The sequence below is a fragment of the Orcinus orca genome, chromosome 19 (genome assembly GCF_937001465.1).
Source record: "Orcinus orca chromosome 19, mOrcOrc1.1, whole genome shotgun sequence".
NCBI classification, from domain to species: domain Eukaryota; kingdom Metazoa; phylum Chordata; class Mammalia; order Artiodactyla; family Delphinidae; genus Orcinus; species Orcinus orca.
The window spans coordinates 7931903-7959273 of NC_064577.1; the positions used below are offsets into that span (position 1 = coordinate 7931903).

General features: G+C 52.1%; 1 protein-coding gene and 1 long non-coding RNA gene across 2 annotated transcripts in view; both read right to left on the reverse strand.

Annotated features, from left to right (window-relative positions):
• RTN4RL1 (reticulon 4 receptor like 1) overlaps positions 1-27371 on the reverse strand; it is a 67563-nt gene that overhangs the window by 15873 nt on the left and 24319 nt on the right. The gene's annotated exons all lie outside the window — the stretch shown is intronic.
• Positions 1645-6570, reverse strand: LOC117200400 (uncharacterized). The gene is made up of 2 exons (XR_004481942.2): positions 2505-6570; positions 1645-1768 (listed from the first exon to the last, which is right to left on the reverse strand). It is a non-coding gene; the product is annotated as an uncharacterized LOC117200400 (long non-coding RNA).

Sequence of the window (27371 nt, forward strand, 5' to 3'; positions counted from 1 at the left end):
ACCCCAGGGTAGGGACCTCATGCAGAGGATAACTGAGTTTACCAGGCCTTTCAGGTCTCACCTCACAAACCCTGCTCCCTTGACCCTTTTGCAGAATCTGTCTTGATTGGCTACTTAAGACACTCAGCAGGGAAAGCTTCCAATGGATCTGTGGTGTTCTGTGTGTTAAACTGAGCAGCAGACTCAGAGATGTTAACGTTCACATTTGCTATACCTTATATATGCTTGCCTTTACTATTTAATTAAAAAAATAAATCATGCAAAAAAAAAAAAATACCCTGCCAAGTTTCGCTGAGAATCTCAGGTCCCAGGCCTTGAACTACTTCCTCCTGTCTGTTGGTATGGCCCCGTACTTTATTCAGGGGCCCTAGTCTGGCCAGCCACCAGCACATGCCAGCCTCTGACCCTTATCCAGAGAGCTTTAGCCCAGGTAGCACGGGCTTCCCGGTGTCCCCAAACCCTATTTTCCACCACCGCGTTTTTCTTTAAAGTCACTCTTGATCCTTTGTTTTAATTTTAAAGTAATACTTGCTAATTGTGGAAAATGTGAAAAGCATAGAACTAAAAAGGAAAAATCACCACAATCCCATTACCCTTGACAACCATCCACAGCGCCTCGCTGTACCTTCTTAGGAGACTTCCTTCATTTACGTAGGGATATATAAAATTTAAATAAAAATTTTATTTAAAGCAATAAAATTGGGATCGTGCTATATAAGCAGCTCTGTATCCTCCCTTTTCCGCTTAACTTATTCATTCATTCAGCAGATCTCCAGGTGTCTCCATCTGTGAGGTTCTGCTCTAAGGCAGCCCCAGGGAGCCCAGCAGACAGACTGACCCCATCCTCCAGGAGAATACGGTCTGATGGGGAAACAGACACTCGTCAAACGGCCACATCCATATAGAAGCACAGCCTGTAAGGAGGAGTACAGGGAGAGAGATCCAGGGAGCCAGGAGAACTGTGGAGGCTCCCCTAGTTGGTGGGGGTGAGAGGGCTGGGAGTTTAAAGATTGAGAAGGACTCCAGTGGGATGGCTGAGGGCCTGAGGCCAGAGACAACACACAGTTAAGTGACAAAAGAAGGTGTGGTGACAGGTACGCTTTTTAGAGACCGCAGATTATCCTAGTGTATGGAGAGAAGATAATTTATTTATCTGTGAAACATTTAGATTGTTTTTCATTTTTCACTGTTATAAATTATCATGGCAAAACTGATAATATCAATTGCCTCCCGGGAGGTCCTCCTGGAAGCTTAGGGACTAGGGTGAGGGGAACTTCACCTGTATACCTGTCAGGGACTTTCGATTCATTACCGTGTGAATGTACCTATAGATTCTTTCAAGAAGTAGTTAAATTAAAACCAAATAATGTTGGAATGAACATCTTTATGCATAAAGCTTTATCCAAATTGTTCACTCTTTCCCTTAATCAGAGATTCACTGTCCAAGTCCTCTTGACACACGATGATAAGTCACCTTCCAGAAAGGTTGACCCATAGAGCCTTAAGTTCTGCACCCAGAAAGTCACCACCCATGGGGGCTTTCAGAGACTTGGCACTTTCCTTTCTTTGTCTTCCCAACTAGGCTGTGAGCTACTCAAGAGACAAAAGCTGTGTGTCTCATACGAAGAGGAGACCTCTGGGGTGGAGAAGCAAAGGAGATGAACGTGTGTTGAATCCTTCCTGTGTGCCAGACGTTCCATCCTGGGGGCATCCACCACATACACGCATCGGATGTTCTCCCCAAATTATCATGAAGGTATTCATATCCCTATTTTACAGGTGAGAAGAATAAGGCTCAACGAAGTGTAGTGATTCACCCAAGACGGTGCAGCCAGGCTCCAGACCAAGAAGGGTCTGGCATCCAGGGATGGGGGGAGAGCTCTCTCTCCTTTGAGGCCGCTGCCCCCTCAGGGACCCTCCCCCACCACAAAAGGCAGATGCCCCACCTCCCAGAAACTGTGTCCTTGCTCCCTGTACAACAACTTCAGCCCCGCCCCTGTCTTCATTATTTATTTCCTCTCCTTGAGCTTCAGACTCATGAGGCTGGGGAAATGGACGAGGCAGCTGGGGAAGGAAGGGGAAATTCTGCGTAATACCATCGTCCGTATCACAAAACTTGTCTTAAGTGCCCGCCCCGGGGATTTCCTGGAGCTGGTGCAACAGAGGTGGGGCTGAAGGTCAGATTAAATTGGACTAGTAACCCCAGGGGGATGCTTGAAAGGGGGTAGCTAAAGAAAGCATTTCCGGAACGCCAGGCGGCTGAGGCAGGCAGTAGGCAGCAGTCGTAGGCAGTCGGTTGGCCAGCCGACCCGGTCAAACCTACGTAGTGGGGCTTAGTGGTGACGGGCCTGGGTTCACACATCCTCCCCCGGAAACCTGAAATCTTGCCTTTTTCCCCCAATAATGAGTTGGTATAAAAATGGATCCTGAACAAAATTGTCTGCAGTTTTCAAATTTCAAACTGCATTAGTCAAAATATATCAAATTTCCGTGTACTGACTTACCACCTGCTTAAAATCGGATCCTTTTTCAGCTGGAATATATTGAAATATGAATCACCTCCTGAGAGGAAAAGGCGAGAAGAAGTGGAAGGAAGCCCTCCTCAAAATGTGCCAGTGGGGCTTCCCTGGTGGCGCAGTGGTTAAGAGTCCGCCTGCCGATGCAGGGGACACGGGTTCGTGCCCCGGTCCGGGAAGATCCCACATGCCGCGGAGCGGCTGGGCCCGTGAGCCATGGCCGCTGAGCCTGCGTGTCCGGAGCCTGTGCTCCGCAATGGGAGAGGCCACAGCAGTGAGAGGCCCGCGTACCGCAAAAAAAAAAAAAAAAAGTGCCAGTGGGCGAACCGGAATCCTGTGCTCCTTGGGCTCCCCAGCCTCCCCCGGCCTCCCTGCGACAATGGCTCCCTGGTGGCCCATGCCCCTCAGCCATTTCCCCTTGATAAATACCTGGTTTCTAGCTCGAACCCCTATGCTCTGGGCAATCTATGCCTCAGAGTGCAGAACATGCTCATTTCAAGTCCTGCAACCTTTAAATAAGCACCTAATATGTGCTGGGCGCTCAGACTCACAGGGAGGCCGACCTCTAATCACACCGCTAAATCCTAAGGTAACTCCTTTGTCCTCATCTATTCATCCTCTTAGCAGCACTGGACAGTGCTGGCCCTCCCTCCTGGAAACACTTCCCTCACTTCAGAGACAGGGCTCAGCTGTTTTTTCCTCCTGCCTTACTGGCTGCTTTTCTCGGTCTGTTGTGCTGGGGGCTCTTCCTCGGCTTGATCTCTACATAGCCTGATTCCCCAGGCACAGCCCTGCGATCTTCTCTCTTCCATACCATACCAATCCCCGGGGTGGGGTCACCCAGGGCCAGGCTTTAAATACCGTCTCCACGGGGTGGGGGTGGTGAAAATCAGACGGTTGTCTCGGTCCTGAACTCCAGACGAGCCCATCCAATGGCCCACCTGACATTGCCTCGTGGGTATCTAATAAGCTGCTCAAACTCTGTGTGCCCTAAAGGTGTTGCCCACACAGGCTTCCTCATCTCAGTAAAACGCCAACTCCATCCTTTTAGTTGCTCAAGTTGAAAATGTAAATGGCATTCTCCATTCTTCCCTTTTCCTCATTTTCTTTTCCTTTAATCCGTCAAGTCCCGTTGGTTCTACCTTTAAAATAAATCCTAAATCTGTTCTCATCACTCCATCCCCATGGCCCGCACCCTGTCCCAGGTCACCATCATCTCTCCTCTGGACCACAGCAGTGGCTTCCCCATCTGATCTCCCTGCTTTTATTTCGGTCCCATCACCACCCACGGCCCACACAGCCACGGGATCTTTAAAAATGGTAAGTGCTGTCTTGTTCCTTTCCTGCTTGAAAACTTCCAGTGGCTCCCCCATTGCACTAGAATAAAATGCAAACTTCTTACCAACCCATAACATCCTCATGACCGGCCCCCATCGCCTCCCCCAGCCTCTACCATTTTCCCCACACTGGCCTTTCTGTTCCTAGACCACAGCAAGCTTATTCTTGCCTTAGCTGTTTTGTTTGGTTTTATGGGAAAATACACAGAACATAAAATGTACCATTTGAGCCATTTTATTTTTGTTGTCGGTGGTTGTGGTATTTTGCTTTTTGGTTTTTTTGGGCCGCACTGCACGGCATGCGGAATCTTAGTTCCAGGGATCGAACCCACGCCCTACAGTGGAAGCACGGAGTCCTAACCACCAGGACCACCAGGGAATTCCCAATTTGAGCCATTTTAACGTGTACAATTCAGTGGCATTTCACAATGTTGTGCAACCATCACTACTATCTAGTTCTAGAACATTTTCATCATCTCAAAGGGAAACCCCATTCCCATTAGCAGTCACACCCATCTGCCTGCCCCCCATCCAGCCCCTGGCAATCAGCAATCTGCTTTCCATCTCTCTGGATTCACTCATCCTGGATGTTTCATACAAACGTAATGATACGGTATGTTTGCCTTGGAGTTTTAGTGCTGACTGTTCCTGCATGAACCGCTCTGCCCCAGGCCCTTGCAGGACCACCTCCCTCTTAGCATTCAGGCCTCAGCTCCAGCATCACCTCCTTGTCTAAAGCAGATGCCGCTGCCCACCCCAATCACTCTTTTTTTTTTTTTGCGGTGCGCGGGCCTCTCACTGTTGTGGCCCCTCCCGTTGCGGAGCACAGGCTCCGGATGCGCAGGCTCAGCGGCCATGGCTCACGGGCCCAGCCGCTCCGCGGTATGTGGGATCCTCCCGGACCGGGGCACGAACCCGCGTCCCCTGCATCGGCAGGCGGACTCTCAACCACTGCGCCACCAGGGAAGCCCCCCAATCACTCTTGATTACAGAAGTGGGCTACTCTATTTCCCTCTTAGCACTCAACACTCTTGTTTATTTTTTGTTTACATGTTCATTGTCTTTCCCCTCGTTTGCTTGTTCCCTGTGGTGTCCCAACCCCCAGGACAGTGCCAGGCACCTGGGAGGCGGTCAATGATTATTTGCATATTGAGTTAACAAGTGCACCATCAGCCCCTTGATGGAGCCTCGAAGATGCTTATAGAGACATGGACGAGGGTGGGAACCAGCAGTGCTGCGAGGTAGTGGAGGGGTCACAGTGGGAAGGTGGCCTCCAAGGGGTAGTAGAATCTTCCCTGGCCTTCAAGGGGGAAGAAGGAGGGCATCCAGGTGGAAGGAACGGCATGGTCAAAGGCCTGGAGGCATGAGACAGCATGTCCCATTTGGAGTCCTATGATGTCTCCCCTGGTTTGCAATTTGCCCCCTGTTTTGTTTGTTTGTTTGGTTGGTTGGTTGGTGGCACTGGGTCTTAGTTGCAGCACGTGGGCTCCTTAGTTGTGGCATGCGGACTCTTAGTTGCAGCATGCATGTGGGATCTAGTTCCCTGACCAGGGATCGAACCTGGGCCCCCTGCATTGGAAGCACAGAGTCTTAACCATTGCACCACCAGGGAAGTCCCTGTCCCCTAACTGTTTCACTAGCTCTCCCACAAAGAGCCTCCCACAATATATGTCTGGGAGTTGGGTTTGATACAAGATGCAAAGTACTGAGAGTAAAGAAAGAATGGAGTCTTTTTCGCTTGTTTCTTCTGCCCCCACCTAACATGTGCTGGACACCCGCGCAGAGGCAGAGGAAAACAGACTGGTTCCAAGTTTTCTGATTGTGAGTCATCTTCAGCCACCTTTCAGAGACATGGAAGGTGGGAGGAGATGGTGATGTATATTACAGACACTTCTCAACTGTGTTTCCAGGATGGGGGGCTCCCAGGATGGAGGCAGAGCTAGGACGGACCTGGGCCCCCCCCACAGGCCCTCCCCGGCCTTATCTTTCTGGGCTGAGCCAGTGGCCCCTCTGGGCACTGGGCTGTCTGTGGGCCTCATGACCTTCATTTCTCCTGATCGAATCAGGCCCAGCTGACCCAGGCCCTGTGGCTCTGGGAGTCCAGCTGAGCTCCCAGGAGAAGAGGCCCTTCCCCAAAGCCAGGAGGCTCAGGAGGGCAAATTCAATTGTGTGCAAGGCGGGAGGCATTAACCTGTCTGTGGACTGCGGTGCTCCCACCCTCTCTCCCCTCTGCCAGATGAGCCTGTCCAGGCTGCCTCTGCGGGATCCCAACCTCCCACCACCCTGAAGGCTCCCCTGCTGCCCCTGGGCTGTGCCCAACCTTTTCTGTCCCTTGGTGCCCCGTAGCTCCCATTACCCCTGCCTCTAGATCAGGTTTAGAGCTAAGAAGAAAAACCAATCCAGGTGCAACTCACCCCCTCCTCGGAGGCAAGCCTATATCCTGGCCCTTCCTGCTCTGCAAGCTTCTAGGTGGACTCTGCCCTTAGAAATCTTAATGGGGAAGAGAGGCCCTGGAAGCAGGAGGGGGCCATTTGGACAGAGGATTCTGAGATCTCAGATACCTAGACTGAGGTCTAGAGCTGTGTTGTTTGGTACAGTAGCCACTACCGACGTGTGGCTACCGAACCCTTGAAAAGTGCCTATTTCAAAGACTTAGTATGAAAAAGAATGCTTGCTATACTGATTACATGTTGAAATGGTAATATTTGTAAGATATTGCGTTTTTTTTTTTTTTTTAGATATTGCGTTTAATAAAAACATTTAAAAATGAATTTCACCTGTTGCTTTTTACTTTTTTAATGTGGCTGCAAGAAAATTTATATGACACGTGGCCCACGTTTCTCCTGGACAGAACCAGTCTCGAGTGATGGGCACATCTCCTGGATCCCATGGACTCCTGCCTTTCGGGGAGGGAAGCAATAGGAAGAGGGCCAGAGCCGGGCCCTCCAGAAGGTGCTGCTTCTTGAAGGAAACTAGTCCTGACACCCACTCAAAGGCTCCCCTAAATTAGCAGCTGGAAGCCCGGTGACTCCCCCACAGAAGGATGCGCCCTGGAGACAGCTCCCCAGGAAGGGCCATGGCCTAGAGCAGAAAGCAGGGCAAGGGCTTTGCTGTCATCCACTTCTTTTTCCAGCACAGGTTGGGCATCTGTCCAGTACCATGTGGACGCAGCTGCAGGCAGGACAGACCCAGTGGCTGCTCTCATGGGGCAGCGGGCTCACCATAGCCCCTGGGTGGGCTAGGGGCATGGCAAGGGTGTGCCCAGGAATTTGAGAGCCCCAGGAGACAGCTGAGCAAAGAGAACTCCCTGGAAAGATGGCGTAGCAGATCCCAACCTGCAATACTGTGGACCTGAGAAGGTGAAGAGGAGATGGGGAAAGAGAGAGAAGAAGGAGAAGTAAAGGAAGATGGAAGAAAGGAGTAAGGAGAGAGAGCCGAGAAAGCAAGGTGCCCATGGAGGGCATGGGCTCTGGTGCCAAAAACTGATGAGGTTCCACCAGAAGAAGGGTCTGGGCAGTGGGTGAAAGAAGGCCTGGAGTGGGGCCGAAGAAGCCCATTGGAGGTTCCCGCATGGGAACGGGGAGGGCGTGGGGTGGTAGGAGGAGGCCAGGGTGAGGTAATGGGGAGCCGTGGGTGGTGTCATGTGGGGACAAGCTGGAGCCTGATGGAGCAGGGGGCGCCTTAGTGGGACTGCTGGGCAGGAGGGGCTGGGGCCACCCCAGTCTGACTGTTATCTCTTTTCCGATGCCCCTCAGGAGCCCTCGGCAGGGATACCCAGCGCGTTTACCTGGAGGAGGAGGGTGGGCTGGGAGCACCCGGAGTGGGTCTGCCTGCCCCTCAGGGTGCAGAGGAGTTAGCTCAGGGCAGGGCTGGCCTGCGCCTCTCTCAGCTGGCTCTCCTGGTGACGACCCCGGGCCCCGGTGGGCCTTCCTGCCCTCAGCTCCGCCAGCCACTCGCGCAGTCCACCCTCCAGAAAGCCTGGCTCCTTTGCCCCAGGATTTTCCGCCCTCACCCGGACTCGGTTTATCAAATGGCCACATGCCACCGTGGAGGGCTGTGGCTTCCGTCTTCCCCCAACCCCAGAGAGGGAAGGAAGACTGGCTCGCTTTCCTGCTTCAAAGCTCAGAGCGCCCTTTCAGGCTCTCCACGGAAGCTCCGGCATCCTGCTCAGGATCGGCGGCTCGTGTATGCAGCCGGGATGAGGAACAAATCAGCAGCACCTCCAGAGCTAATGAATGATCCGAGCCTTTGGCTCAGGTCAGCAGGCCCCCACCAGCCTCCTCAGTCCTCCGCGACGGCTCATTATTCCAGCATTCCCAGGAGAGAGATGGAATTTTCCCCAACATCGCCTAATTACATTCCGGCTCTATGTGATACAGTGACACGTGTGCACACGCACACCATTCCCAATAAGACGCAGATGAGAGCATTCCCGCAGAGGGCGCGGACGGGATGTTTTACTCTTGAGGTGCGTGCTGAGAGCCGTTACCTGGGGAGGCTCCGGGATGAGACACCCCTCTCCTGTCGAGAGCAAGCCCCACCCTGGGTGACTGAGAGAACCAGACACAGAGGTGCGGACAGAAGAGACTTCAAAGAGAGGACAGCTGTGGGGAGGGGGATGTGTTTCCTGAAGGCTTGCTGCAGGGATGGGAGATGGTTCTGACCCCCAGTCTCGGGAGCATTCCAGCTTCTCAACGCAGGGCTCTCCTGGACCTGTGTCCCTCCTGTGCCACGTGGGCCTTCCCAGCATGCTCCCAGCCTGCGAGAATCCCTGGGACAGAGGAGGGCAGGCTGTCTTCTGGGGCCCTGTCTGTGTGGCCCTGAGTCTTGGGGATGACCCAGACCCACCAACAGAGCCAAAGGACACTGAGATGGGTGTGGAGGCTCCTGGAGGACAGAGCAGCCTCCTTCGTGCCCTCCCCTCCCTCTAGCACCTATTCCATCACGCAGGGATGTAAGTTGGACCTGCAGGTCCCTGACTCACAATCTTAGCTGATCCCAGAACTGCAGCTGCGCCAGCGTCATCCCATGCGGCCGTCACAGCTCCGTCTCTCATTCTCCTCAGTGGCCATTCCAAACCATCCGCTGTCTCCCCAAATCGCTACCCTTGGCCTCCGGGCCTGACCCCCCCCATCTTATCAGCATCCTCCCACGTCAGGCCTCCTGCCTTCTTGCCTCTCCTCACCCCAAGGTTTCAATTCAAAGGCCTACACGGGCGGCCAAAGAGGAAACACAAAAGGGTGAGATGAACAGGTAGGATGTACAGGTGGCCACCTGGAAGCCAGGCCCATCTGGAGAGGCCCAGCCTCCAGCCACTGCTGCCCTGCGGGAAGGGGGGGCCTTTGGGTTACCAAGTCATTCAATTTTCCCAGAGACTGGGAATCAGGATTTTTACATGCAATTGTCTGGCAGCAAATTCAACCAAAAAAACAAAACACCGTGTGGGTTGGTGCAACCCCACCTGCAGCCTGATTCTGCCCGAGGCCGTGGTTTCTGACAGCTGCCTCCCTGCCTGGGGTACCCCCTCACCGGCATCTCCACTTCCCCACCCCTGAGCCCCCACTATCGACTGCTCCCTCTCCGCCTATAGACTCGCTCAAGTCTCTCCCACTGAACAACAAAACCTGCCAAACCCAAATCGCCTGCAGCGACCGCCTCTCTTCTCCCGTCACAGGCACGTCAGAGGCAAACCGCTTGAAAACTCTCTCTCCAAGCAGTTGGCCCACTTCCTCTCCCTTCCGGCCGCTGCACCTGGGATTCCACCCGCTTCTCATGCACAAACTCCCTGCTTTTGCCCAAACCCAACCATTTCCGGTCTCTCTCTTCACGTAGTTGCCCCTGGGGGCAAAGTTCCCCTTGAAATCTCCTCCCTACCGCCCCGCAATCTCCTTGACACAGCTCTCTCAGGGGTCTACTGCAATCAGGTCTACTATGGACATTCCTTCTCAGCCCCTGTCACGGGCACCTCTTCCTCTTCCCATACTACCCACAGTTCCTGGGGGGCCACCATGAACCATGCAAATCCACCCCCTCTTAGCTTGCTCCTAGCTCCAAAACCGAATCACCAAGAGCTCCATGCATGTGCCCTGGGGTCGCCCAGACTCTTCCAAATCGTCAGCATTTCCCCGAACAAACATCGCCCCCTCCAAACCTCCTCCCCTCTCCCTGGGTCACCTTCTCAGTGACCCCCGACTCCTCCGTCTGCAAAAAACCCGGACTCTGCCTTTTCCTCTTTCCTTGAGTCCCGTTCACCAAGTCCCGCAGCTTCCACCTTTGAAACTCCCTTCCGAGGGTGCAGCTGCCCGTCGCTAATCTCCTGCCTTCATTCTTTCTCCCCTCTAGCTTCTCCATCTGACTCTATCACTCCAAATGGCTGTGGCCCTTCTCTGTCCAGTGCCCTGGGTCCTAAGCCGACATTCACTTCCTGTCACCAGCCCAACCTTGTGTGTCTGCCACAGTCTCTCCCATTTCCAGGCCTTGGGTCGTGCTGTCCCCTCCACCCGGAATGCCCCTCCTTCCCTCGTCTGCCTGCCACTTCTTACCCGTCCTTCAGACTCGGCACAAGCTAAGTGGGATTCTCCCTGCTTTGGGCTCACCTAGAATGCTCTGTTCATTCCGCACGGCTTCACCATCGTCAGTTTGCAAGTAGGAGTCTGTTGTCATGTGAGAGACTGAAGATACAGATAGGCAATGCCAAACCACAGAGAAAAACAAAACTCTGACTCTCAGTCTGCCGTAACCACCCCAGGAAACCATCCCCTTACCTACAGTAACCAGCCCAAGAAGCCAGCCTGCTAGCGACAAGTCAGACTTGTAGGAAATCAGACCGCTTCTCTAGCGAATGGTCCAGGAAGCCAAACAGTAACCCCTGTGACAATCAGTCACACATGGCCAGAACTTGATTAGCTTCCCCGATTCTTGTCCCCACTTACAACTTAGGGCCAAGCAGAGAAAACCAAATATGCTCCCTAACCAATCACAGAGGATGCCCTACTTCTAATTAGCCCGCCCCCAGCTTCCCCATGCCAATCAGGGCACAGGTGAAGCCTTCCCTTGTTTCCACTCTAAAACTTTCCCACTCCCCGGCCTGCCTTTGACTCTCTGCCAAAATGTAAGTGATGGAGGAGAGCAACCTCCGAATAAGCCGCCTTTACATGTCCTCATTCAGTTGGTCCATTTATTTCCACGTGTGTAATAAACTATTCCAGATGTAAGCACTGAAAACAAAACGATCTCCTTCATGACCTCGTGGCTCAGGGGGCTGAATGGGCTCCGTGGGACGGTTCTTCTGTTGTTCTCACTCAGGGTTTCTCGTGTGCTTGCAGACAAATGGCAGAGGGCACTGGGTCATCTGGGCCCAGAACTGAGATTCTGGGACACCTGAGCCCCTCTCTTCCTCTCCATATGGTCTTGGGGCTTCTCCTCTCAATGTGGTCACTGCCTGTGATGTCTCTAGCAAGGGATCCAGACTTCTTACACTGTGGCTCAGATCTCCCAGAACCTTCCTCAGGCTTGGGGAAGTGAGGATGACGGCCTTCTTCAAGAGCTTGGAACGGGAACCGGCACAACCAGTCGGGTGCACCCTTCCTCTGCATCCTACTGGTTAGATCAAGCTGCCCACCAGCCCGATTCCACGTGGGAAGGGACACTCCCGGGCCATGAGAGCAGCAGGCACGGGTACCATCTTGGGAGCCTGGCTTCCACACATCTTCCTTCTCACTGATATCGTTCTTGGTCTCTGGGCCTCGGCATCTAGCAGGGGCTTGACTGAGTCAGGGCTCAGCAAGTCTTGATGATCAGGTATGAACAGATGGAGCGATAGTGTGCCCGGCAGATGAACAGAAATCCTCCACACCGGCAGCCCTGCGCCCAGGTCCACACTGCCATGTGTCATTCACACAAACACTGCTCTCTGCCGCTTGACATTCTGCTATTTTTAAACCTCTCAAGCAGTGAGTGGTGCTTAACATTTTTTGAATCAGGGTCCCCTTAGGGAATCTCATGAAAGCTGTAGGAGACCCTCTCCCTAGAGAAGTGCGCCTCTGTAACATCACTCACAATTCTGCAGCATATCAATAACAGCTGCCCTTTACTGAGATCTATACCGAGTGCCGGTGACTGTGTGCAGGGCAATGGGTCCATTATCTGGATTTATGACCCCAAACATACTGCAAGCTAAATACTACCATTTAGCTCCATTTTATAGATGAGAAAGCCAAGGCTCAACAAGGTTAAGGAGGAACTAGAAAGTGGCACTGGGACTCAGTGCAGGAAGGTCTGAAGACAAAGCCCAGACCCTCCCAACCGCTGCACCATACAGTTTCAGGAGGTTCTGTGATGCTCTGAAGTCTGCCTGTGAATCCCGGGTTAAGAATTCCTTCTCTAAGGGCTCTCAAAGTCCTGCTTCCTGATCTAAGTACCCTACCTGGCTTTAAAGACTCTGAATAAGCCAGACCCACCCTATGCTCCCTGCCCTACCCCCCTCCACTCCCGGATTTCTGGCTAATCCCAGGCCAGCTGCCTCAGCCTGGCTACCCTGACTCTGACCTGGCCTCCCCTGAAAGGCCCTCTCCGTGCTCTGTTCTCACCCAAAGGTCAAGGCTCTTTCTCCCCAGAGCTTTCCCTGACAGTCTGCCTTGGACCAGTGCCTGCTTATCCCTCTCCCACTTGGGGCTCTCATCACTTCCTGAGCAAGTGCTAGTTTCCCAACTTAGCTGTGATCCCCTCGAGAGCAGAGACCCATCCTCTGTGTCTTTCTCACCTTCCTAGACAGACACTCGAATAAACACTAACGGTTCACAGATTCCTCCCCAGGCCCATTTCTTCTGCTATGCTTTTGGGTCCTGGATCCTCAAACCCAAAGACTGAACCAGACTCCAAAGTGGCCCAGGCCAGAGAGGGGCTGCCTAGACCCGACGAGTTTCCTTTACGCAGAGAAGCAGCTGCTGAAATACAGTTTTAGAACCCAGTCCAGGGTCCCACCCCCACCTGGCATCTCCAGCAGGAATATCTGGTATCATCTGTTTCTTTCTTTTGCATTCTCAGGGGACACCATGTTGCATGAAGTCTGTGGCTGCTTTGTTTCCCGGTAACAATAAATAAAGACTACAAAGAATGTGCATGTATTGGCCTGATGGACAGCTTCTACGGGAGCAAACAGGACAAAAGAAATATCAGTTTCTTGAGTTCCATGAGATTCTGCTCTCCTAGTGCCCTCCACGCAAACCAGGCCACAGGTCAGCAGGCCCCGGCTTATGGATGGAGAGCAGGGTGTAAGACTGCCATAGGCCCAAGGACAGAGATGACTGACCAGTGCCCCCCAACACCATTTCTGTCCCTGAGGGCTAAGTTTACTGTCTTCCAGGCCCTGAGTCAAGCACTTTGCACTCACTACAACCACACAAGCAAATAGTTGAATAATAAAATTCATTTTACAGGTGAGGGAACCAAAGCTCTAAGAGGTAAATGACTTGTCCAGGACCACTGTGTCCATTAGGTGTCATTAGGTTATTCTGAGGACAGTTTAATAAAGGGACAATTGACAAAGGTGTGGACAGGGCCTAGGGAATCCTCAGGGATGGCAAATAACAAGCAAGGAGCCACCAGTGTCACCACCCTTCGGCCTGAAGAGGGGAGGGAGGGGACTGGAAATCAGAACCTAGAACAGAGAAGCTGTATGAAGAGGGCCCCTTGACAAGAGCTGAGACATTTGGTCAGAGATGGAACCCGCTTGTAGGGAGAGGGCGGGGGGAAATACCCAGCAAGCACTCTCCTCCCTGCCTCTGATCGCCGGCCAGTGCCTCCTGTCAGCTGGGCAGGAGGCCACAGTCGTCGACAAATAGTCGGACTCCAGGCGTGGGGGTGGGGTGGGGGGAGGGCTAGCAGCTTCACTGGCTGGAAGGTGGCAGAGCCCTCACTCAAACCCAGGCCTGCCTGCTTCCAGAGGCCAAGCATTTAGCCCCTCACCTACCACATTTCCATGGGATGTAGGCCAAAGAGGCCCGGAGGGGTTTGTGCACAAGTCTGGGGTCCCCCACTGCCCTGGGTGTTGGCACTCCTGTCAGCTCCAAGCATTGTCTAACCCTTAATTTGCTCCCCACATGGTTCTGAGCCCAAAATGAATCTTCTAGTTCCTTGAGAAAACATGGTGCGGGAGGTTTGAGGAGTCCCCAGCAGAGGGGAGCTGTGGTTCTATAATTAACCTAAAAGCTTCTTATTAAAATCCTGGCCTAAAAGTCCCCAAACACCCACACAGAAACGGGTCTTCCCCCACATCACCTTTCGGCCTGGGGTAGAGAAAGGGTTTTAGCAAAGATGTGGGCTGCAGCTCTGCGGTCTAGAGCATCGCAGACAGCGCAGCCCCTTTGCGGGGTGGGACAAGGCTGCACCCCTGTGACAGGAGGCTCAGGGCGAGCTAACACCACATCGTCTCACCGAACCCTGCTTCATTTGCAGATTTATTAAATAGAGAGCCAATTCTGACACAATTTCTTTCAAGCCGTTCTACCTTGCAGGTGTGCAAAATTTATTTGAGATAAAGAAAACCATTACAGAGAGAGCACAATCTTCAAAGCCCACCTCTGAGACCAGAAAGAAATAAAAAACAGTAGCCCATACAAATGTGCAATTAAGTTTCCAAATACTTGGGAGCCATGAGAAACACCATCCGCAGGGAGATCAGGTCTTTAAGGTAATTTTCTTGAACTCTATTCAGCACTCACTCAGAATGCTTTTTAAAAATAACATATGATTTTCTTCTCTCTCCAAAGGCTCCCTTATTCTTTCTCTTCCAGGTAAGAATGAGCCAGCTCTGAAGTGAGAAAAGCAGTCACTCATTTCGATAGAGGATGATGTACTATGTTTCAAGGGATGCAGATAAGAAAGCCAAACAAGCATCCCTGCCCACGGAGCAGGAGTCTTGCTGAGGTGTGGGGTGGCCCGAAGCCTAGGGGCTGGCCCTGGGGGGGGTCTTCACCCACCAACAGAAGGCCACGGTTCCAGAGATCAGACCCAGCTCAGAGGAGCTGTTTATCCACAGCCTAGGCTGGGCTCAACAAATGCCAACTCTCCCCAGGTGGGGATTTGATTCCCTGTGAGAGGGAGAAGGCTCAGTTCTGCTGTAGGGTTTGCTAAGAATTAGATTCCTTTTTCTACATGAAGTTGAGTGAGCTGCGAATAGGTGCAAAATAGAGTCAGTGCTGCACAGGGAGACAGGACCCACGTCCCGGCCCTGCCGCTCAGCAACAGTGTGAGTCTGGGAGGGTGGCCTGGCCTCCCAAGCTTTAGTTCCCTGCGCTATCAGATGAGATACTTCATAGGGCTGTTGGGTGAATGTGTGGTTTAACCATAAGAGCACCTAGCAGGTTATAGTTCCTGGGACCAGGCAAAAACATACTGCAGCTGGGGCTCAAAGCATTGCCTCAGTCCTGGAAAGGGTCACCACCCGGTTACCAGGGCAGGGAACCAGAGATGTCACCATGCAAAGACAGCACAGGCTATGGCTGAAAGCCCAGCTTTTGGATGGGACTCAGCTTTGAATCTTAGTTCATAATTTAGTGTCTATGTGTCCCTTGGGCAAAGCCCTTAGCTTCTCTGAACCTCAGTTTCCCCATCTGTGAAATGGGGACATTAATAATACCCAATCAAAAGAGCTAATCCATGTAAAGTTCTTAGCTAGTGCCTGGCACAGAGTAAGTACTTAATAAGCAGTTGTTTTGTTATCGTTATGGCTTTCCCAGATCAGACTCTATGTGCTAAAATTTAATAAGTTTGTTTCTTTGTGTTTATTTCTGCAGTTACTTTCTATTTATGGCAAGTGATACTGTCTCCATTTACAGAGGTGTTATCAAGTTTCCAATTTAAATACATTTATTTAAGCTAAAGTGGGTCAATATACAGAAGAAAAAACAAATGAAAAAGTGCTGGTGCCTCACAGATGGGTGAGACGCTGGGAAGGTGTCAGGCAGAAACTGAAGTTTGGGAAATACCCAGATAATAACCTGTGTGTAAAGCCAGAAGCAGACCCAAGCCGTGCCCCACACCCACCCCAAGGCCATCCCAAGGTTGTTCAGAAGCCAGCGACCTTGGAGCCTGCTCTTCCCCACTTTCGGGGTCCTCCCTGGATCCGCCATCTTGTCTCAGGCGGAAGTCCCCAGCTGCCCTGAGGACGACTTTCCCAAAATGAGGGCGCTGTGAAGAGCTCCCGAGGCCCCTTGCCTGCCTGCCTCCCTGCAGGGCCTGCGCCCCAGGAGTCAACCACGGCGCCGGAATCTTGGGGCCAGTCTGACGGAAGACCGCCGGGCTGGGGGCTGAGGACTGGGAACTGGGAGGGTGGGTGTGGTCCCTTTGAGAAGGTGAACCGAATGCCATCTTTCTACAACTTCTAAGGGGAGACTTGGAGCAGCCAGGAAAATAAAAACACCATCCTGGCTCCCGCAGCCGAGGTGTTACAACTCAGTCCCAGTTGCCTGGCAACCGTGCAGGTGTGTGATTGGGCGAGTGGCGCTCCCAGGGAGCCAACCAGCGCCCTCCGGGCCGGCCCAGGTGGGAGCCGGTGGGGGAGAGGGCCAGTAGCCGCGTCCGCATCCCGCATCCCGCATCCCGCATCCCGCATCCCGCATCCCGCATTCCGCCTCCCGCATTCCGCCTCCGCTCGCGCCTGCCGCCCCGCTCCTGCCCCCTCCGAGAGAGAAGAATCGCTCTGGTCTCTAGGGGTCGCGGTTTGGGCGGCTGCCAGATCCTGGCACCCGTGCTCCGGCCTCCACTGCTGTCTCTAGCCCGGGTTGGGTCACTGGCTTCGGAATCAGTAGCCAAGGGCCCTGACCCCCTGCAAGCCGGCCTCGCACCCCACTCCTGCCCACACCCGGCATTTCAGAGAAACCTGAGAATGAGAATGGGTGGGACCTCCCTCTCTGGGATCTCCTTTGGCACATAAATACACTTTCTTCTGTGCCCAGAGAAGGAGCTAAGGGAGCAGAATCCTTCAGAGGAGGGATTTTGTGGACTCCTGCAACAGCTGTCTAGGTGGGTTCTGCAGCCGACCTCCCAACACCAACGGCCAGCAGGAATAGTGGCAACAGGGCTGGCTGAAAGCAGGCCTGCATTTGAACTCCAGCCAGTGCCTGACTGGCTGTGTAGGCCTGAGCAAGTCATGTAACCTCTCAATTTGCTGATCTGTAAAATGGGGAGAAAACAGGACCCACTTTATAGGGCTGCTGTGAAGATTAAGTAGTACACAGAGAACATTTAGCATGGTGCTTGACAAAGTCTTCCCTCAATCTCAGAAAAATAAATAGTTCCATTAGGGCCTGGAAGCTGTTGCCACCAGGCATAAGTCACAGTTGCTGGGGAGACTCCCCCTCAGAGCACATGGCATTCCAATCCTCCCCCCCCCGCCCCCGCTTCAGTAACCTGTGCAGGTAGCCTCTAAGAGGTGGGCCCCCATGATGGCCGGTGGGCTACCTTGCTCCCCATGTGGTGGCCTCTCCCAGCCAGCACCTCTCCACTTGCTGCCTCCTGGAACCATTTACAACTGCCCTAAAGAAGTGCTGAGTAATGGGATGCTCAATGCTTCCCTGGTGGCGCAGCGGTTAAGAATCCGCCTGCCAATGAACCACGGGTTCGAGCCCTGGTCCGGGAAGATCCCACATGCCGCGGAGCAACTAAACCCTGCACCACAACTACTGAGCCTGTGCTCTAGAGCCTGTGAGCCACAACTACTGCGCCTGCGCTCTAGAGCCCGTGAGCCACAACTACTGAAGCCTGCATGCTCTAGGACCCATGCTCTGCAGCAAGAGAAGCCACTACAATGAGAAGCCCACACACCGCAACGAAGAGTAGCCCCCGCTCGCCACAACCAGAGAAAGCCTGCGCACAGCAACAAAGACCCAACGCAGCAAACAAACAAATAAATAAATAAATAAGTAACATCATTCACTCTAAAAAAAATAATTAAAAAAAAAGAAAGAAAGGAATGCTGAGTCAGGAAGCAGGTGGTGGGAGCAATCAGGATTTCTGCCTGCCACACTCCACCCCAACCTGGCTCTGCCTTTTCACCCTCCCTCTAAGGTACCATTCTCCATGGGGTCCTCCGTAGCCAGCACTATGGACTCACCTTCCTAAGGCAGGTGTTGATCACTTGCAATTCAGCAGGGCTGGGCACTCCCCACCCCCACCAGGAAAGAAAAGGAGGAAGCAGGCCAGTCGACTCCAGCCTTTTGCAGGGCGGGTAGCCCTTCTCTTTGGAGAGCGCCTTCCCTCCCCCTCCCCCCGGGCCCCTTTCTTCCATCCTCTACCCTCTACTGCCTTCCACACACCGCAGGCGGCAGGTGGGCAGGCTGAGTGTGAAGGTGCTCCTGCCGGGGAAGAATATGAAGAAGGAAATCTCTGTGACTGAGGAAAACCACAACCAGCCTTCTGGGAGGCTCCCGGGAAGCCCTGCTGAACCCCAGGGGCTGAAGACCCAGACTTTGTCTGCACTCCCCAGCGTGGAGGGTGCCTCGAATCCCTGCACTCCAAATGCACTTGGCTCAGATGTGTTTTCTTAAAAAGATGAATTCCATGCAGTCCCAGGCAGACTTTGACACTGATGTTTGCATGGGGTTTTTAAAAGCTTCTGTTTTCGGCCAACATATTAACATGTTAACAGTTGTGCTCGACTCTGCATTGGTGTCTGGGCTTTTTCTCCTGCTTCTTTAGAGTTTTCTATACTTTTCAAAATTTCCACAGATGGCACGTATTACTTTCATAGCAAAACAATAAAAATAAACAAAACCAAAAAATTAATTAGTGGGCCTGCTCAGCAACCTGTTTAAATCCTTATCGGAAGGGTGGCAGAGTGTCCCAGAGGGCCAGAACCGGCCCTTGTCCCTGATCTATGCTGCTTCCTGGAGCCACATTGGGCAGGAAGGGCAGGGAGTTACTGGTGGGACAAAGTGCTCCAAAGGATCCTCTTGTGACCCCCCTAGGGAATGGCTGTGGTCACAGTGGGCAGCAAGTGGCCAGCAGCTTCCTGGGAGTTACCTGCCCAAGGTACCAGCCAGAAACTGCCCTCTTAGGGACCTACAAATGAAAATCCTGGTTTCCCCTTTGCTCAGCTCCGCCTTTCCAGAGACATTAGGAAAATGGGCTGGAAGGGTAAGGTAGGGAGAAGGGTTGTTCCTCCCTCATCCCTGCAGCTGCCTCTTCTGCCCATCCTGGCCTAGCCCCACATGAGTCCCTGCCCCCTTCCAGCTTGGCCTGCTCCAGTTTGATGCAACCAACACTGCCCAAGGCACTGCCCTGGGAGATCCGTCCATGCCTCGGCCTTGACCAGTCTTCTTCCAGGAAGCTCTAGGACCCAGCAGAAAAGGAGACTTGCCAGGGTGCTAGAAAGAAAAGGGTGTAAACTCCAAGGGGCAGGGATGGCTCTTGCAAAATAATAAGAATAAGTGAGAATTTAGAGCCGCTCACCTCAGGGTCAGCACTGTGCTTGGCCCTACACGTATGATATCCCTAACCTTCTCAACACTCCAGCAAGGCAGGTGTTATTATCCATCTTCTAGATGACACACTGGAAGCTCAAAGAGGTTCAGAGACTTCCACAACGCCCACCCACAAGTACAAAGTGGCAAAGCAAGAGGCAAATCCAGTTCCTCTGTGGTCGGCCTCTTGCTGCCGACAGCATCTTTCCCACTATGACATTCTCAGTGCAGTGCAAATACTAGGCGAATGAATACGGCGAGGATGGAGGTAGCTTCTATGCCCCCAACCCTCCATCTTCCGATGGACCTGCCCCAAACCTGGGCCTGGACAAAGCATCATACCCCGCTTGTCTCGACAGAAACTATGGGAAGAAGCAGTGCGACAAACACCGGGACCCCTCCGTGGATTCCCTACCGGCAGTCCTCTCCTCTTCCTGCATAGAAGCAGATAGGACACAGGACCCCTTATACCTCCAGCCTGCTGGGTAACCCTGAAAGTGGAGTGAGGGAGGCCCCACGACTTGCTGAGCTGGGGCAGTGAGGAAGGCGGTTAGTGAAAGCAGGGGAAAGCCATGGCAGATGGGTCATTATTTACCAGTAAACTGGGTCTCCTTTTTCTGGGAGCTCCTTGAGGGCAGGCTGGTCTTTTCATAGATCCATATTAACCCAGTGGAGCAGCATACAGAAAACTGGGCAAATGCCCCTGGGATGCAATGGCCCTGGGAGGCTTTTCGGTGGTTGAGCTACGCCGAGACCCCACATTCTCCTGAGGACGCTTGTCCGGTAACAACACCAGCAGAGGCCCATTTACAGAGATACTAACGAAGCAACCACAGCAGTCCCAAGGTCCTGCGCCTCATTCTGTATTCATGACTTGTTATACTTTTCCAAAAAAGGGGCACCCCAAATTGTGTAAGCTCCACAAAATCTGGAACAAGCACAGAATGTCAAAACCTGCAAACTCCCTCCACCCACACCCTGCTCCCAGCTGGCACGTGTAAGCTGGCTTTCTGGGGAAAGAACAGCAAGAACTAGGGTAGAATGAGAAGGGCAGGCAGGGCTCTGAGGCCAAGGAAACCGCCAGATCACAGTCAGATTTTGATCACGATCGAGGCTGTGTATAGATCAACTGCAAGTGGGAGGGGTGGGCAATACCCCTCCTTCACCCCCAAATAGTCACAATATCACAGAGTCCAACAAAGTCCTCAATCTTTTTGAATGCGGGAACCTTTTGAGAATCTGATGGAAGCTCCCGAGGAACTAAAATGCACCCCACTCAGAATAGTGCGTATCCTTGTAGGGGGTTATGGCCCCTAAGACCCATTGGTTGGCCCTGTAGGAGTCGGGGAGGACCAGGTTGAGGCCCCTGCAATGGAGGCAGCATGATGTAACGATGTACAATCGTGACCGTCGGGAAACTGGGTTCTATCCCAGCTTCTAAGTCTCTTCACTTCCCCAAACTTCTACTGAACTTTGTATTAGGTGTTCTCTAAATTCCTTCCAACTCCTTCCAGAATTCTGATTATTTCTGTGACTTTCATCTTCTGCAGGCCTGAGCACTGCCCCAAGGCCTTCGGGGGGAAAAAAACAACAACACACCCGTTCCATGAAACAAGCGTTTTTCATACGTTGCTGATTTAATTTTCTCAGTTACCCTATGGAGCAAATAGTCTTTTTTTTTTTTTTTAATTGTATGCATTTATTTATTTATTTTTGGCTGCGTTGGGTCTTCATTGTTGTGCGTGGGCTTTCTCTAGTTGTGGCGAGCGGGGGCTACTCTTCATTGCGGTGCGTGGGCTTCTCATGGCGGTGGCTTCTCTTGTTGCAGTGCACGGGCTCTCGGCGCACGGGCTTCAGTAGCTGTAGCACGCAGGTTTCAGTAGTTGTGGTGCGTGGGCTTCAGTAGTTGTGGCTCGCGGGCTCTAGAGCGCAGGCTCAGTAGTTATGGTGCACGGGCTTAGTTGCTCCGCGCCCTGTGGGATCTTCCCAGACCAGGGCTCGAACCTGTGTCCCCTGCACTGGCAGATGGATTCTCAACCACTGCGCCACCAGGGAAGCCCTGGAGCAAATATTCATTACTCCACTTTACAGATTAAGAAACCCCTTTGTTGGGATGAGGGGTAAAAGAACTACCCAAAGGTGATGGTAAGTGCTGAGGCTCAGATTTGAACCTGGATCTGTTGGTCCACATAAGCCGGTGCCTTTGCCACGGCCGCAATGATGCCCTTAGTCTCCTCCTTCTTCTCACACCCACTGTCAACTCGGCCTTGAAATACGGGTCTTTCCCTCCATCTCTTGCCCCTCTTGGCCTCAAGCAACCTGCTTCCCACTCTCTGTCCCTGGGGTCTGCTTGCCATCCAGCAGTTGGAGAATGAGGACCCCATTCCCATCCGGCTAGATCAAATCCTACTGAGCCTGATTCCTCCTGGGATGGGGGGCGGGGGCGCAATTAATGGCCATGGTTGATTACTGGACACTTATGCACAGAACAGCATCATGCAGGTTTGCCTTTCCAGCTTCAAAGCCCAGATTAATTGCCCTGGGCTGGTTCTGTCACACACAGGGATATATTTTCCTCTTGGAATTTACAAGTCATTCCATTTCAGAAATAAACAACCAGAGATAAAAATTACATTGTCACAGTGCAGGTGTGATAGATGTAGGAAGCAAGCCATCGTCGTGGTCGCCGTGGAGGTGCTCTGCCGACAGAATCCACCAAATGAGACCTGGAGGAGCCCCAGGGAAGGGGGGTGAGATGCTGATGGGATCTCGGCCAAATGGGAAGCGTGGAATCTCTGCAATTTACATTCCATTACTCTAAATCATAGGGTTCCGTGTCAGCCTCCTGGAGCCAGGGTGAGAGTTTGACAGGAGACCTCCTCGGGCCACCCCACCTCTCAGCTGCAGGCCTCAGGGAAGGGACACCTGGACAATAGAACAGGCCCCAGCTGAGGGGCCAGCAGGGGGACACTTGGCTTAAACTTGGCCACAGTGTCTCCACCAAGACACCAACTACTTGACTTGTCTCTACTGCTACTAGCGGAGGGGAGTCAAGCCTAACTGCGAAGAAAGCCACTTCAGAGAAGGCCACAAGAAGACCGGGCTGGACCTGGGGTCAGAATAATAATAACTAACATTTACTGAGCACTACATGCTCGGTCCTCTGTGAAGGACCCAACAAGGATTATCTCATATTAATCCTCAAGACAACCCTATGAAGTGATACTATTATCCCCACTTTACAGATGACCAATTGAGGTTCAGAGAGGTTAAGTGACACGCCCAAGGTCCCTGGCATGGATTATATGAATGGCCCCCAAAATATATGTCTACATCTAAATCCCTGCAACTTGTAAATGTGACTTTACTTGGAAAAAGATTCTTTGCAGATGTAATTAAGGATCCTGAGATGAGATCATGCTGGATTACCCAGATGGGGCCTAAATTTAACGACGAATGTTATAAGAGACAGAAGAGAGGACAGAGAAGAGAGAAGCCTCGAGAAGACAGAGAGAAGCCTCGGAATAGCCCCGAGGCATACCAACCACCACTGGAAGCTGGCAAGGAACAGACTGTCCCCCAGAGCCTTTGGAGGGAGCACGGTCCTGCCAACATCTTAATTTCAGATTTCTGACCTCCAGAACCATGAGAATAAATTTCTGCTGTTTTAGGCCACTCAATTTTTTTTTTTTTTTTTTTTTTTTGGCCGTACCACACAGCTTTCGGGATCTTAGTTCCCTGACCAGGGATTGAACCCAGGGCCCCGGTAGTGAAAGCGCTGAGTCCTAACCACTGGACCACCAGGGAATTCCCCAGCCACTCAATTTGTAACAATTTGTTATGACAGCCCTTGGAAAACAGTACAGGGCCACAGCTAACAAACGGCAGAACCAGGATTCAAATCTTGCAGGCTGACCCCAGACTCAGGGTCTGCCCAGCAGGTGATCCCCAGATGCCAATCCTGCCTCCATTGCACCTGAGCTGTGCGACCTTGAGAAAGTCGCTAAGCCTTAGCCTACTCACCTGCAAAATGAGGAGGCTGAACAAGACAACTAGGGTGCCTCAGGGGCTGTCATGGAGACAAGAAGGACAAACGGGGCTCTGAGTACACAGTCGGGTGTAGAAAAAGAAAAAAGCCTTAGCAAACCACCTGCAGACTGCAACTCGTGGGGGTTTTCCGCCACCCACAACATGTCCCCTCCTTCTGGACACAGTACCCAGTCAGCACACATTCCCAGGCCTCAGCAACTGGTTCAGGACCAAACCGAGGTTGATGACATCAGGCCCAGAAAGAGAAAGTTTCTGTTTCTGTGGGGAGGGGGCATGAACTTGGAGCCACTGGGCCTTTCGAGCATGACGCCGAGGCAAGAGAAGCCATGCCGAGAAGCTGAGAAGAAACCAAGTCCTGGTGACGCTGTGTGATCAAGCCACACCTGAAGACGAATCTTTCAGTTTTATGAGCCTGTGAGATTCCTTTTTTGTTCCAACAGTTTGCGTTTCTGGCATTTCTAACCAGTGTCCCAACCTTCAATTCAGCAGGCGCTACCATTACTACAGGTCCTTCTAGCTCTGAAGCAGTGTAATTCCAAGGCCAGAAAATCCACAGTGTGTGCATTTGCCCGCAGTGTGTGTGTGTGTGTGCGTGTGCGTGTGTGTGTGTGTGTGTGCACACTCTGGTTCACAGACATGCCTGCACATGTGTACTTTCCACGCAGGATGGCCCTAGCATCTCTGACAGGAGACCGTTATGCCTCCACTGCTTGACGCCCTCCTCAGGAGGCCGCTGGTCCACCGGTCCAGGCCAAGCCTCACCAAACTCCACCCGGATTCTTCCTGGAAGCCTCTGAGTCTAACTCCTTGATCCATCAGAAGACAGTTCCCCCTAATCTCCTCTTCATGATTCCTTAAGGAATTCCTAATATGACCCAGTTTTTCAGCATCTTCACTACTTCATAGTCCACAACCATTCAGCAGGTATTTGCTGAGCACATAATATATGCCAGGTGCAGATGAGAGCTGGGGATACAAAATCAATAAGCAGACATCCTCCCTGTTAATTAATTGACACAGCCATTCAACTTCAAGACACCACCCTAGTCCAAGTGGCCACTCTTCTCTGGGGCCCCGCAATGTCTCCTAACCTTTCTGTCCTCTACCACTCTTCTCCCCCAAGTCTCTTCCCCACGTGGCAGTCAGGGTGATCTCCCCAAAATATGAATCCTCTTAAAATATAAACCAGTCCCCTCTATGCCTCTTCATCACACTAAGGATAAAATTCAGTGATCTCCCTGTGGCCCACAAGGCCCTGCGTGATCTGACCACTCTGCCCCCTCCTTTCCCCCAGTCCCTGTGCCCCAGCCCACTGGGGCTGCCTTACTGTTCCTGGAGTAACCCAGGCACACTCCTGGATTTTGTGTTGGTTTTTCCCTCAGCCCAGCCCCTCTCTTGCCCCAGCATCCACGTACTCCCTCCGTCATCCACTGGGGTCTGACCAATGTCACTTCCTCCCAAGACTTCCCTGAGTGCCTTATCCCAAACTGCCACCCCCCACTTTCTGTGCCTTCACCTCCACAGTCCTCCTCAGCCCTGGCATTGTCTTCTCATCCCTGACACCCCCACCCCACCCAGGGTGTGAGCTCCATGGCAGCAGGGCTGTGCCTGTCTCGCTCACCACTGTGTCCTCAGCACCAAGGTGCCTGGCATCTGGCTGATGTCATTATGTTTGTTCAGTGAATGAATGAATGAGTGCTGGATGCTGTAGGTGCCAATAACTGGGGGGCCTGCTGTAGTCTGGGGGACTCAGGACCACTTCTTGAGGAAGTGTCATCTGAGCTGAGCTCTAAAGGAAGAGAAGGAATTATCCAGGTGAGGGGTGTGGGGTGGAGGCCATATCACAGGCAGCATAATCTGCTTGTGGGAGGACCCTGACCAGGAGGGAGACTGGCACGTGTGAGGAATAGAAAATCAGTCACTAAGAGAGGCACGTAGTGTGAGGTGAGGTCGGAGGCATAGGCGGGGGGCCAGCTTACACCAGGCCCCGAGAGCCCCGTTAAAAACTGAGGCTTCCCTGGCGGTCCAATGGCTAAGACTCTGCATTTCCACTGCAGGGGGTGCGGGTTGGATCCCTGATCAAGGAACTAAGATCCTGCATATCACGCAGCGCAGCTGAAAAACAAAACAAAACAAAACAGAAAAACAAAGAAAACCTGAGGCCTCTATTTCCAGAGCTGTGGGAAGCCATTGAAGGATTTTAAACAATCGAAGTGATATGATCAGATCATTTTCCCCAACATCACCTGTCTGCAGTGTGGAGCTGGACACAAGAGGAGAAGCTAGGACACCCATCAGGGGACTACTGCAATGGTCCAAGCAAGAGATTCAGGACCCTGATGTAAAATGGTAGAAGCAGGGGAAATGGAGAGAAGGGGATACATTTAAGCGATGTGCAGGGGATGGGCTGGATTGGTAGAAGATGACGAGGGAGCGGGTGACTCAGGTGGTGTTCAGCAGACAGCAAAGCAGGTCCCTCAGCATCCGAGATTTGGACATGTCCATTAATGTGGCCAAAGATCATAGATGCTTGTTTTTTTTGGAAGGCACATCAAACTTTCTGACTCACTGTGCTACAGGCAAACACTTCCTCATCAGAATAACCCTTATGGGGACAAAAAATCTGTACTGTGAAGGAGGTGGAGCTCGTGGCAAGCTGCTGGATCACAGCCTTGAGAGAGGTCCAGGGCATCACACACTGGCCAAGTCCAGAGAACCGCTGGGGGCAGATTTCATTTCAAGAATGAGACAGTGGTCACGGGCAAGGGATATATACTCTCTCCTTCCTCTAGGCTAGTGAATTTTTGAGACAGGAAAAAAAAAGCAACAGTAGGAGAAATGTCACCAAGCTATAGTACTTGTATCTCTGTTTCTAGAGACTTCCATGACAACCCCCGCACCCCCACCCCGTGTTCTACTGGACTGTCAATGCCTGTGGATGATTTCAGAGACCAGAGAAGGAATCCACCTTGATGGTGCTTCCAGAAGCTGGTATCTGGAAGACTTGCGCAGAACACAGACCAAGTCTGAGCAAGGATGCGCTCCTTAAGCAGAAAGCAAGTGGCCGTGAAGAAGTATTTCTCAGGCTTTCTCTACTTTTTAACAACTGTGCCCCATTAAAAATGGTCATTATGGGTTGCAAACCAATGTGAAGGTATTTAATGTTACAAAACAGCACCCTTGAAAAATGCTTAAAATGATACATTTTATGTTATGTATAACATAAACAATAAAAAGAAACCTTGTAGTCCACTGAAACAACCAACTACTGAAGCTTTCATTTCTCCTACAAACGCCTGCTACAGGGTTGTCTTCCACCCTCAGGATGAACATATACAACAACAGGTGAGTTACTGCCATGGTCGCAGAGGACTCCATTTTTTCTGTCTCTATTAAAAACTTCTTGCGGGACTTCCCTGGTGGTCCAGTGGCTAAGACTCCACACTCCCAATGCAGGGGGCCCAGGTTTGATTCCTGGTCAGGGAACTAGATCCTGCATGCATGCCACAACTAAGGAGTCTGCATGCCCCAACGAAGATCCCGCGTGCCGCAACTAAGACCCAGCACAGCCAAAATAAACAGTTCTTGGAATAAAATCGAACGGCTAATACTTAAAAAAAAAAAGTCACCATGGAGCTTTTGGGGCCCACTACAGATGCTCTTCTGACTCAGAATCTTTCTAGAGCTGGACCTTCCCATAGATCACACCATTGTTCTGCTTCCTCAAGACACTCTTGAGTTGTGTCTCCAGGAGAAGAGATGGTGTACACGTAAAGCCCTCACTGGGTCACATCGGAGCAAGGGTTTGGAATGAATGCAGGGAAAGAGTCCCTCTCTGGATTCAAAGAGCTGACCCATGTGGGATTTAGATGTCTGACCTTAGCCAGTTAGTACCTTGCTGGGTGTAACCAACCGAGTCACAGATTCAATTCAGCAAACATTTATCGAGCAACTCAGAGCCAGCTGAATTCTGTCTGTTCTCTAATTGCAATGAAGCTCACCCTTCT